This window comes from Urocitellus parryii, chromosome 11, assembly GCF_045843805.1.
Source record: "Urocitellus parryii isolate mUroPar1 chromosome 11, mUroPar1.hap1, whole genome shotgun sequence".
NCBI lineage: Eukaryota > Metazoa > Chordata > Mammalia > Rodentia > Sciuridae > Urocitellus > Urocitellus parryii.
In genome coordinates this window covers 103,005,316-103,016,000 of record NC_135541.1, presented here as the reverse complement: position 1 = coordinate 103,016,000, position 10,685 = coordinate 103,005,316, and positions in this window count along the sequence as shown.

Below are 10,685 nucleotides of genomic sequence, written 5' to 3'. Positions count from 1 at the left end.
TCCTGTGCTTTGTAGGCCTGTAGTCTTGATGCTTGTGGCCACTGTCCCAGTCACCACAGCCTCTGCCATGGAATGGGGGACAGAGCAGCTTGGGCAAAGAAGCAGCGTCTGGTCTGAGAGGAGGGAAATTGTAACCCTGGTATTGCCCATGAAGAAATATGTTGTATGAGTGTGAGGTGGTGGCCCTGACCCATCTTTAGGTTAAATGGTTTACAGTTCCCTAGAGAGCACATAGAAAGTGTCCTGATCCTATGATTGTTTCACTTCTTGTAGTTTGGCTTGTCCTGTGGTTCTGTCTCCTTGCCCCTCCCTGACCTGAGCTCCTCCAGGCCACACTGTGCTTTTTCATCTTGATAGCACCAACAGTGCCTGCCTTTCAGAACCTGTTTGTTAAGTGATTGAGAAGCTGTCATACCCCAAATATTAGGCACCAACTGGACTTTGCTGGCCCTGTCCCAAAAGCAATTTCCAGATTAATTTGTTTTTATTTGTTTTTAAGCCCAGAACCTCTTCTACATCTTTAAACTCTCCTTCACAGCTTCAGCCAGCCTCCATGTCTATCTGGGTGATATGCAGAGGATTTTAGAGCAGAAATGGAAACGGATGGCTACACCTGCCCTGAACAACTGTGCACCATCCAATTTCCAGATGAGGCAGGACCTAGAATACCAGGAAGAACAAAACAAGGGCTTGTGTGTGTTCTCAGGAAAGATTAGAAGCCCAGAACAAATGTATGGGATTTTCATAAGCAAAAGTCACATCATTAATGAGATTAAAAACCAAAAGGATGGGGATTTTGATGATCTGTTCTGATACGCAGGGGAGGCGGTTACAATCCTTCTGTAGTCAGAAAAAGACATTTGCTGACATCCTTTGATACCTAGTCCCTCCCCTCCTCAGACCTGATGTCTGCATTTTAGAGTTTAGGTGGCCTTGAGTTTGCTGCAGAGAAAAGAACTATTCCAAACCTGACTGGGAAGACAAGAGCTGGAGCTAGAGTGCAAAAGGAAAAACTGCTGGGTGGATATCAAAGAGTTAACTGCAATGATGACTGTAAAGTCCCCTCTGGACTATGTCCTGGCAAGCCCCTTATAGTCTCTTCATCGCTTTCCATTCTTCTGTTTGGCTGATGGTCATTCTGAGAAAAGGGACAAGATGACGGGGGTAGAGTGGGGAATGGGGAAGAAAGTCCATCACAGTACCCCACACCTGATTTACTTATTCATCAACAAATATTTATTGAACATCTACTGCCTGCCAAAAGCGTTTCCAGGCACTGGACATATATCCTTGAATTAAACAGCCTCCCCAGGAAACCTCTGCCCAGTCAGCTTCCATTCCGCAGTGCTGTTGGCTGGTGATGAGCACCTGGGGAGAGGGTGGAAGGAGAACACTGCCAGGGAGAAAGGAGGCCAGGAGGGAAGGGAAGGAGATGGGAAAGCTGGTATGGGGGTAGGATAACCAGAGGCAGCCAAGGAAAATAGGCAGTCAGGTACAGATGCACTAAGAGGAAGACTCCTGGTCAGCTCCTGGAGAAGGTAGCTCAGACAAGAGGCTTCCAGAGAAGGCCTTACCACTTGCTGAAGGTTTTATTCTAGAGCTCTGGACTAATCTGTTCTCTGGACCCTTTCGGGCTTTTCTAGGGGAGTCTGTATGTTACAGTTGGCATCACGGGGCTTGTCCGCATCCACTCTGTGTGTGTGTGAGGTCATACTATTCTTTGAAAACACAAACCCCAGGGCTGGGGATGTGGCTCAAGCAGTAGTGCTCTCACCTGGCATGTGTGCCGCCCGGGTTCGATCCTCAGCACCACATACAAACAAAGATGTTGTGTCCGCCAAGAACTAAAAAATAAATATTAAAAAAATTCTCTCTCTCTCTCTCTCTTTCTCTCTCTCTCTCTCTCTCTCTCTCTTAAAAAAAGAAAACACAAACCCCAGGATGGAAAGAGAGCCCCCCTGCCTGCCAGCTGGATGCCAGCCTAATGTGGGTGGGAGGGTGCTGCCCCCTGGTGGTGCTCTGGTGGCCCAGACCTTACCCTCTGCTGGGACTGTGATGGTTGGGTAGAAAAGGGGACTATTGTGGTATGGAGTGCAGCTAATCCTGGGCATCCTATTGATCCTAGAACCCAACACAAGGCTATCATCCAGGACTCTGTCTGTTCTGTCCATTCCTCCAAAATCTTGATAACTGAGAGGCTTAGGCAAGACACAAGCAGTCACAGTTGGAAAATTGAATTGCTCACCTTTCACCACTTTCCTATCCTGGGCACCCTGTTTCTCCTGGCTATAGGGAACGGCATCTGCCTGGAAGTCAGTTCACACTAATGTATCAGCTGCAGTGGGTTTCCCTCCCCAGGATTAGGAGTACTGCCAAAGAGAAGGAGAGAGGATAATGTTTGATTCTAGAATAACACTGATGGAGGATGTCAAACCTTTCCAGAACCCCGCAGAGAAGGTCCTTGCTCTCTGAATACTAAAGCTGGACCCTCCCTGCAGGAAACTGAGACTGAAATCAAAGCCATTTACACTTCCTCTTTCTCTACGGTGGGGGTGTGTGTGTGTGGGCTCATCCTCTTTGGGGGGTGACAGGAGCCATCTAAGCTCCTCTCTATCCTCCTTCTTTGGCCACATTTGTTTTGAGGGATTCCAGGCCACGGAGCAGCCCCCAAATCCTCCTGAGTAAGGTAATAGCCATTGGCACTCACACCTCCCCCTTTTGGCATTGCAGCTCCTGCCAGGGACCAACCCCTCCTCCTTCAGGTCCAGGCCAAGGAGCCAGCACCCTTCCCCAGCATACCCTGCTCCCTCTTCTTCTGGTTAATTGGATTTCTTTATCAAACATCATCACCAGGCCATGACGTTGTCCTCTCATGGAGGGAGAAAGGAAAGGTAGGCAGAAGGCTGGGAGCCTGTGGTCCTCCCACCCTACCTCCAGGCATCCTGCAGAGATCCCCAGGTTCCAGATCCAATGAAAGCTTTCCCATAAGGGCTCCGAGGAGAACCTAACCTTAAAGGGCTGCCCAGAGTCATCCAGGCCTTGTGAAGGTCAGCTAAGATGGCTGTGGCCAAGGACTGAAGGTACAGTTGGGTTACTGTGAAAATCAGATTGAAGTTGTATTGGGGGCTCTGGGTAACTCCAAACACATCCTCTGATGGCCCAGCTCATAAAAGGAAGAGGCCAGAAGGATACAGACCACAGTTTCAGGCTGGACCAGGACTTAAGGCCTCCTAAACCGTGGCCTTAGAGTCATAGGGTTAGAAAGAACCTGGGAGCCAGCTCACAGGCACATGCCCAAACAGCCGCAGTGAACCTGAAAGGCAGAGCCATGGCTGCAGCTGGGCCAAGGCCAGAGAAAAATGTGGGGACCCATGTGGCCTCTGCATGTAGAACAGTGTTTGTGGAAATCACAGGACCAGGGCCAGCAGAGTGGACCCAGGTGCCAAGGGGCCTCTTTGCTCAAGGCTGCTGGGCTGGAGACCAGCCTAGGCCCAGAAATCACCTCCACCACCCAACACACACACAGACACACACACAGACACACACATAGACACACACACAGACACACACATAGACACACACACACACACACACACACACACACACACATACACACATTAACTTAGGTCCCAGCTGGCAAGACTTCTTGGCACTCAGCATTTCTCCATCTAGAAAAGTACAGAGTCCTCCCACCCCGACTAAATTCCGGTAAAACTGGTTCATTCCATTAGAGTAGTTCATTAGTCCTAGTGGGCCCCGTCCCCTCCAGCAGTGTCCTGGGGAAATGGGAAGCAGCTGCCTGGAGATGCAGACCAAACTCAGGATCCTCTTGGCTGCTCGTGAAACCCAGGAATCCTTCCTTTATGGGTCAGCCCTGGGCAGGAAGGGAGAGACTGGAATCCAGCCAGCTCTGACCCTGGAAGCCTGGGGACAGACCCTCACTCCGTCTTTCTGCTGCACCGCTGACACTCTGCCTGGCACAGAGTGATCCTCATGATGGTTTGCTGGTTTGTTGAATGACAGACATTCTCCCCTTCTCCCAGGTTTCCCCCCAACTAAGCCAGTGTGTCTGGCACTGGTGGCTATGCCACGGGAGGGGTACTTCAAGTCAGATGTGACTGCCTCCATGAGCCTGAGGCCCCTGCCTGGCCTGATCCTTCTTTGTGTATTTCCATGTGTTTAACACAATCCTAGGCACTCAGACTACTAGATTCATACCTGCACATGGAATTAACAGAGGGAGGACAGGGTGGGAGAGGACTGGCACCTTCCTGTCAGTACCTTGCAGTGTGGTACACTGGACTGGGAGCCAAGAAACCCAGGCCTTGGGGCTGGGGTTGTGGCTCAGCTGTAGAGTGCTTTCCTCACACGTGTGAGACCCTGGGTTCCATCCTCAGCACCGCATAAAAATAAATAAATAAATAAATAAGTAAAAAGAAACCCAGACCTTGTCCCTAGTTTTCATTTGCTTACTCGTAGGAATAAGTTGTTATATGAGAAGGTTGACCAAATGATCACTCAATTTCACATTCTGGTTACTACTGCTATAAAACAAATTACCCCCAAAATTTAGTGGTATAAATTTGAGAACCATTTTCTTTGGCTCATGATTTTATAGGTTGGGAAGTTAGAAGGGGCTCCATAAGACGGTTCTTGTTTAGAATCCTCCATGCAGCTGCAGTCACATGTAAGCTAGGACTGCAAACTTTTAAAGCCCAGCTGGTCTAAACATTCACCAGGCATGTTCATGTGCCTGGCAGTTGACACTGGCTGTCGTCGACTGAGTGTTCAGCTGAAAAGGCCAACTTAAGCACCTGTAAACACACAGCCTCTATGTGCAGTCTCGGGGTCTGACGTGGCAGCTGGTCTCCCTCAGAACCAGTATCCCTAGAACACTGCATGCAAGTGGCGTGGCTTTTGCTAATCTACCCTTGGAAGTCATAGAGCTTCACTTCCACCATATTCTGTTGGTTAGAAGAGGCATTTGCTTATTCAAATTCAAGAGAGATAGACTCCACTTTTAAATTTTTTAAAAAAATAGAATTTGTTCAAGTAAAAACAAAGAGTTCTCACAGGGCAAAAGGAGATCAATTAGGGATTTTTGACTCTACTCTTGGGGACTTTTCTTCAAAAAACAAACCATTGCATTACTGAAATCTGTGAAATACTTCAACCTTGGCCCAAGTCCCTTATACTTGGAGCTGGATGAGCCTGTGGGTGTGGTTATGGCTGTTGGGGGGAATAGGATAGTGTTCAGGATCAGGAAGACTGCCCCCCCCACACACACACTCTGAGTACCCCTTTCCTTGGAAAGGGGATCCTCTCACTCCTCCTTCCTTGGTTTCTCGGGTTCAGACTGAAATGTCTTAAAACAGTTCTAGGAGCCTGGCTCATTGCAGGGCTGACGGAGCTCCCAGAGTGAAGCAGGCCCCATGAACCTACCCAGGGGTTGCAAGAGAGGAGGGTAATGTTTAAGGAGCAGCTCTTGTATTACCATTTGGAAGAATTCTATATGGTATTCCAGCAGGTACTACAAGAAGGAGTGTGTTTATTCCTCACAGCATCCCCTCCAAGAAGAGATTTTATTGTCAACCTCCTTTTACAGATTAGAAAATTGCAGGTTCGGAGGGTTAGTGGCTTGTCCACAGTTGGCGAGAGACTCATGGTTCAAACTACCTGTGTCATCTAACCCCAGGGCAAACATGAGGCAAAAGAAGTCTCTCATGTTCTCCTGCATGTCCTTATCACCTGCTTCCTCCACCCAGGACTCACATTTACCCACTGACTTCCACATCAGAACAGACCTCTTGTATGTTCCAGTTCTGTGGGTCCAAGGAGAAGGCTTCCATGCAGATGCCAATGACCAAAGATGAAGATCCCTAACACCCTAGAACAGCTTCATTACATGGGCAGCCAATGCCCCCCCACCTTAATTCTGTGTGCCCTCCCCTTAATTCCGGGCAGATGTTATGATCCATAGAATATGGTGGAGGTGACAGTGTGCCATTTTCCAGACCAGACCTTAAGAAATTGGCAGTTTTCATTTTCTGCCTCTCGGAGGTTTTGTTTTTTAGAAATGATCTCACTATATTTCCCAGGCTGGACTTGAACTACTGGACTCAAGTAATCCTCCTGCCTCAGCCTCCTAAGCAGCTGGAAAATTTAGGAATGCAGTTCCTGCCTCTCTAAATGTTCTCTCTGGGCACTTGGAGTTGACATAAGAAGTCTGATCACCAGAGTTTAACTCCGCTGGAGGAACCAGTTCACTCTGTTCATTCTGATTGATGTTCCCTGCTGAACCCAGGCTCCCCGTCTTTTCCTCTGAGGGGGTAGACATTTGAATGAATGTAAGGGAGGCTGCCTTGGACTCTCCAGACCAGCTCTTCTGCAAGCTGAATACCACTGAATGACCTCAGTTGCTACTAGAAGAGTTGCTCAGACAAGCTCTGCCAGAATTCCTTACCCATAAAATTGTGAGATGTAATAAAATCATAGTTTTAATTGTTGGGCTAACTTGGAACACAATATGCAATAATGTGTTGGATTATCTCATTCAATATATTCATTATTTCAACGTTACATACTAGGAAATTGAAGATCAGACGAATTAAATAACTTGCCCAAGGTCTCCCAGGAAATGTGAGATCAAACCAGCCTTTGAACTTGAACTTGAGGAGTCTGACCCTAGAACCCCTGAGCAAAGCGTGACTTTCAGCCAAAAGTATGTATGACTATACAAGTAATAACTTTTCTAGCACTGGGACATTCTCCTGTTTGAGAGACAAGTGGGGAGATTTGGAGTCACAGGGTGGATTCTTCCCTTGGCAAGACTCAGGGCAGTGGGGGCTGATTTACGTATCTTGATGTATCTATGGCTGACAGGGAGGCTGCCCATGGTGAGTGCTTAATAAGTGTTTGTTCAATAAATAAACTAACCCACAAAGGATTAAGTGGCGAGGAGGAGCCAGACACAGGCTGGGATCTGGACAGAAGGTTCTTCCGCCACCTAGTGGTTATTCCTGGTACAGCTTTCCTGTCTGTGGCACGGGAAGAAAATGGAAGTCTCCTTTAGGGACCTTGGCTGAGTGTGTCTAAAGTCACACAGCAGCATCCTTCTGGACCAGTGGGGCAGGGTAGGGGTGAGGCCCTATCCGAAGCCAGACATCTTGGCTCTTCAAATATCAGTGCATCTTGAAGGAGGCAGGGAGAAGAGTTTCCCCTGCCACCTGCTCATTCTGTTCCCGGTGCTGAGCATTTCAGCGGATGCTTAATAAATAAGTGCTTGGGATAGAAATTTGAGACAATAGGTGACGTCACATCCTGTAGTTCATCTTCACCTTCCACAGGAGTTTCCAAAAGAGATAGCCAGCCTGAATCAAGGATGGTTTTGAACTCAGAATTCAGCTCATTCATGGCCAACCCGCCTCTCCAGTACCCCAAGTCCCCTGCCTTTCCAGCCCTTGCTCTGGGACCTCTGGACACTGACGGCTTCCTAGTCCCTAACCCCCACCCCCCAGAAGGCCTTCATGTACCCCACCCTTGATGAGCTGACAGGTATGGCTTTCCCTGGCAGTCAGGACAGAAATGTGCAAGGCCCTGAAAAAGGCCACCAAACACCATCCTCACATCAGATGGAGTCTCATTTTCCTCACCTGGAAATATCTAGATCAAAAGCATCTCCCTCAAAGAACGGCTGCAAAGCTCACAGGAGTTAGGTGTCTGGAGTAGCCACAGGTGTGTGCACTGATAATACCTTAGAGCAATTCCTAGGAAAATAAATCCATGTGGCTTCCCAAGCTCCTTCGCCAGCCAGCACGCACCCTCAGGAATCCTGTCCACATATTGCACTCTAAGCTTTCACCCCAAAACTTCCCTCAGGATCCTTGGCTTCTCCCATTCCCTTTCCCTGATCCCAAGAGCAGGTAAGAAAAGCAAGAGGGCTTTGGTAAGAACAGACACTTTATTGTACACCAGGGTTGGGGAGAAGAGGAAAGAGGGGGCCTGGGGTGACAATGCCTCATTCCCCACCCTGGCTGAATGGTCCTGGCCCAGGGCTCTGACCAGCCGTGGGACACATGGACTTGAACTGATCCGAACTTGCACCAGGACCCAAAGTGACTGTCTGGTGTGTGTGCTTGGGTCTGTACAAAGCAGGGCTTTCCATGAGAAGGGAGCCTGGACCTTTTTCCCCTAGCCCAGGTCATTGGGCCCCAATGAAGGGACAGGCAGCCCCCCATGTTTCAGGGCTAGTGGAAGGACCTGGAGGTACTCGGGGAAGTCAGGTGCTTTATGAACAGTTAGATCTCACTTCTCTTTTTCACAGTGGGGAGTGCTCTGGTGGGGGGGGGGACGTGCAACCATGAGGAAGGGCAAAAGGGCATCCACCTGCCTGACAATACTGCAGGCCTGCGTGGGGCCCAGGCCCAGGCCCAGCCTCTTGGCTGACACAGGCTGACTTGGGTGGGCTTCTCCTGGCACTAAGAAAGCAGCAGTCCCTGCAGAGTTATTGCTGGAAGGCAGACGCCTACCTCACCTGCATTACCTGGTGTGCCCCACCTGTCCACCTCAATTGGGGCCTTGGGCTCACATCACCTCAGCGGAGAGGGCGAAGGCTCCCTGAGCAAGAAGCAGGTGACTGGGGCTGGGCACAGTCCTCTCACAGGCATGGCCCTGCTTACCCAGCTCAGCCACTCACAGCCTGGAGCCCCTCTGCCTCCTGGTGGGCACTGTATGGACAGCACCAAAGGCAGCAGGTGGGGATCCTGGGCAGGGACTTGGGGGTCTGCCCCTCTCTGGCCACCTTTTGCTCCTCCAGGGAAGCTGGATCCAGCTCCTCCGGTGACTCCACCTGCCCTGACTCCCCTGCCGAGTGAGCAGAGGTGTCAGAAGCAGAGCCAGGCCTTGTCCCTTTTTGGGCAGTCAGGATCCTCTCAGAGACAAATGCAGGGCAGAGGTGCAGTGAGAACCCAAGAAACCCAGGACCTTCCCTGCCAAGGAGCTGAGACTCCTGTGAGAACAGCAAGAGGTTTACTGGAAAATAAATTGGGGGACTTTTTTCCCCCCTGCCTCCCACCAGAGATGTGAAGGCAACCATCAAAGCCCAAGCCGAAGCTTTCTGGGGCACTTGTCCTGAGGCCTCGCTGAGAGCTGAGAGGAGGAAGAAGAGGAGGGCAGCATGGTCTTCAGGAGCATGGCGAACACTCAGGGTCACAAATCAGCACCCTACAAACACCCACACCCACGCATGTGCACACATACCACACACACACACACACACACACACACACACAACCAAGCTCTGGGCCCTACGTCTGACATCTAACACAGCAAAGACACTGCCAGGCCAGGGCCCAGCCCACAGCACAAGTCTACGATGAACACTACTGAGCCCACAATGAGCAAGCAGACAGCCCCAGCGCAGCCTCCTCCCGCAGGCACGCGGGCTGGGGCCTGGCCCAGCCATGCTACAAAATTAAAAATATATCAAATATACAATGAAAATAGATCTGTACAGCACTGAGGATGAAAATAGTCCACCAGCCACAGTATAATATTGGGTTTGTCATTTCACAGCATTTACACCCACATGTACAGATTGAATGTACAATAGAAATAGCATATAGAACAGTATAGACAGCGCAGAGTCTCTTCTGGGGCCTTGCTTTTCCTGTTGCTAATTCCGCTTGGGATCAGGCATGGAGCCAGGTAGGAGGTGTTGTCAGGTGAGAGGGCCTCTCTTTGGGGAAATATGGGTCTCCCTTTTCTCTCAAACACTCAGGAAGGACAGGTGGAGCTGAGAGGGCTAGAAATGACAGAAGATGTGGGGGAGGGTTGAGTAAGGGGAATGGCAGGCTGGGAGAGCGTGGCAGCAGAGGACTCAGGGGTAAAGGAAGGGACCTGGGCTTAGTCTGTCCTTCCCAGTGCTGAGAGTATTCGGGGTCACAAGAGGGACTTGGCACCCTCTATGAAGATGCCCAGGCCTAGGACTGTAGCCTGCTCCGTCTCTGTCCCGCCCCCCCCAGTGCTGACATGAAGCCCAACTGACTTCTATCCATCCACTGATCCATCCATTCATCCACTCATCCATCCATCTGTCCATCCCTCTGTACACCTATCCACCCATCTCTCTGCAGACATTTATTCTGGATCTGGTTCTGATCCTCACAGGCAGCCCGTCTTGCAGGGGAGGCTTGAAGGTAAGGGTGGGCTTGCTGCCATCAGCTGTAGCCTCTTGCAGGCACTAGGCCGCATGACAGAGCTTCACTTTGCCCTTGGCAGCCTCCAATGTCCACGGCATTGCCAAGAGCGCTGCCCACCACAGGCCAGGGAAGCTTGGGCAAGATTTCCAAGGTGTCTGCATACAACGTGCAACACTGGTGGCTGTGCTTGTGCAACAAGGAGGGTGAGTGGTGGCCCCAAAAGGGCAGTAAAATTATCTGTCTTTCTCCAGGAACAAGACTTCCTGGGAGTGAGCTCCTGAACTACAGGGATGCCCATTCCAGGGGAGAAGCTGCCACTAGAGAGAAAATTGGGCCCCAGGTGAGGGGAGAGGGCGTGTGCTTCACAATTGTGCTCCAAACCATCAAATTGTGCTGAGAACCATCAAGCTGCGCTCTGGAAAGTTTACCTTGCACTGTCCCCTTCTCTTTGGAGAAAGAAGGCAGAGGCCACCACCTTGGGCTTCA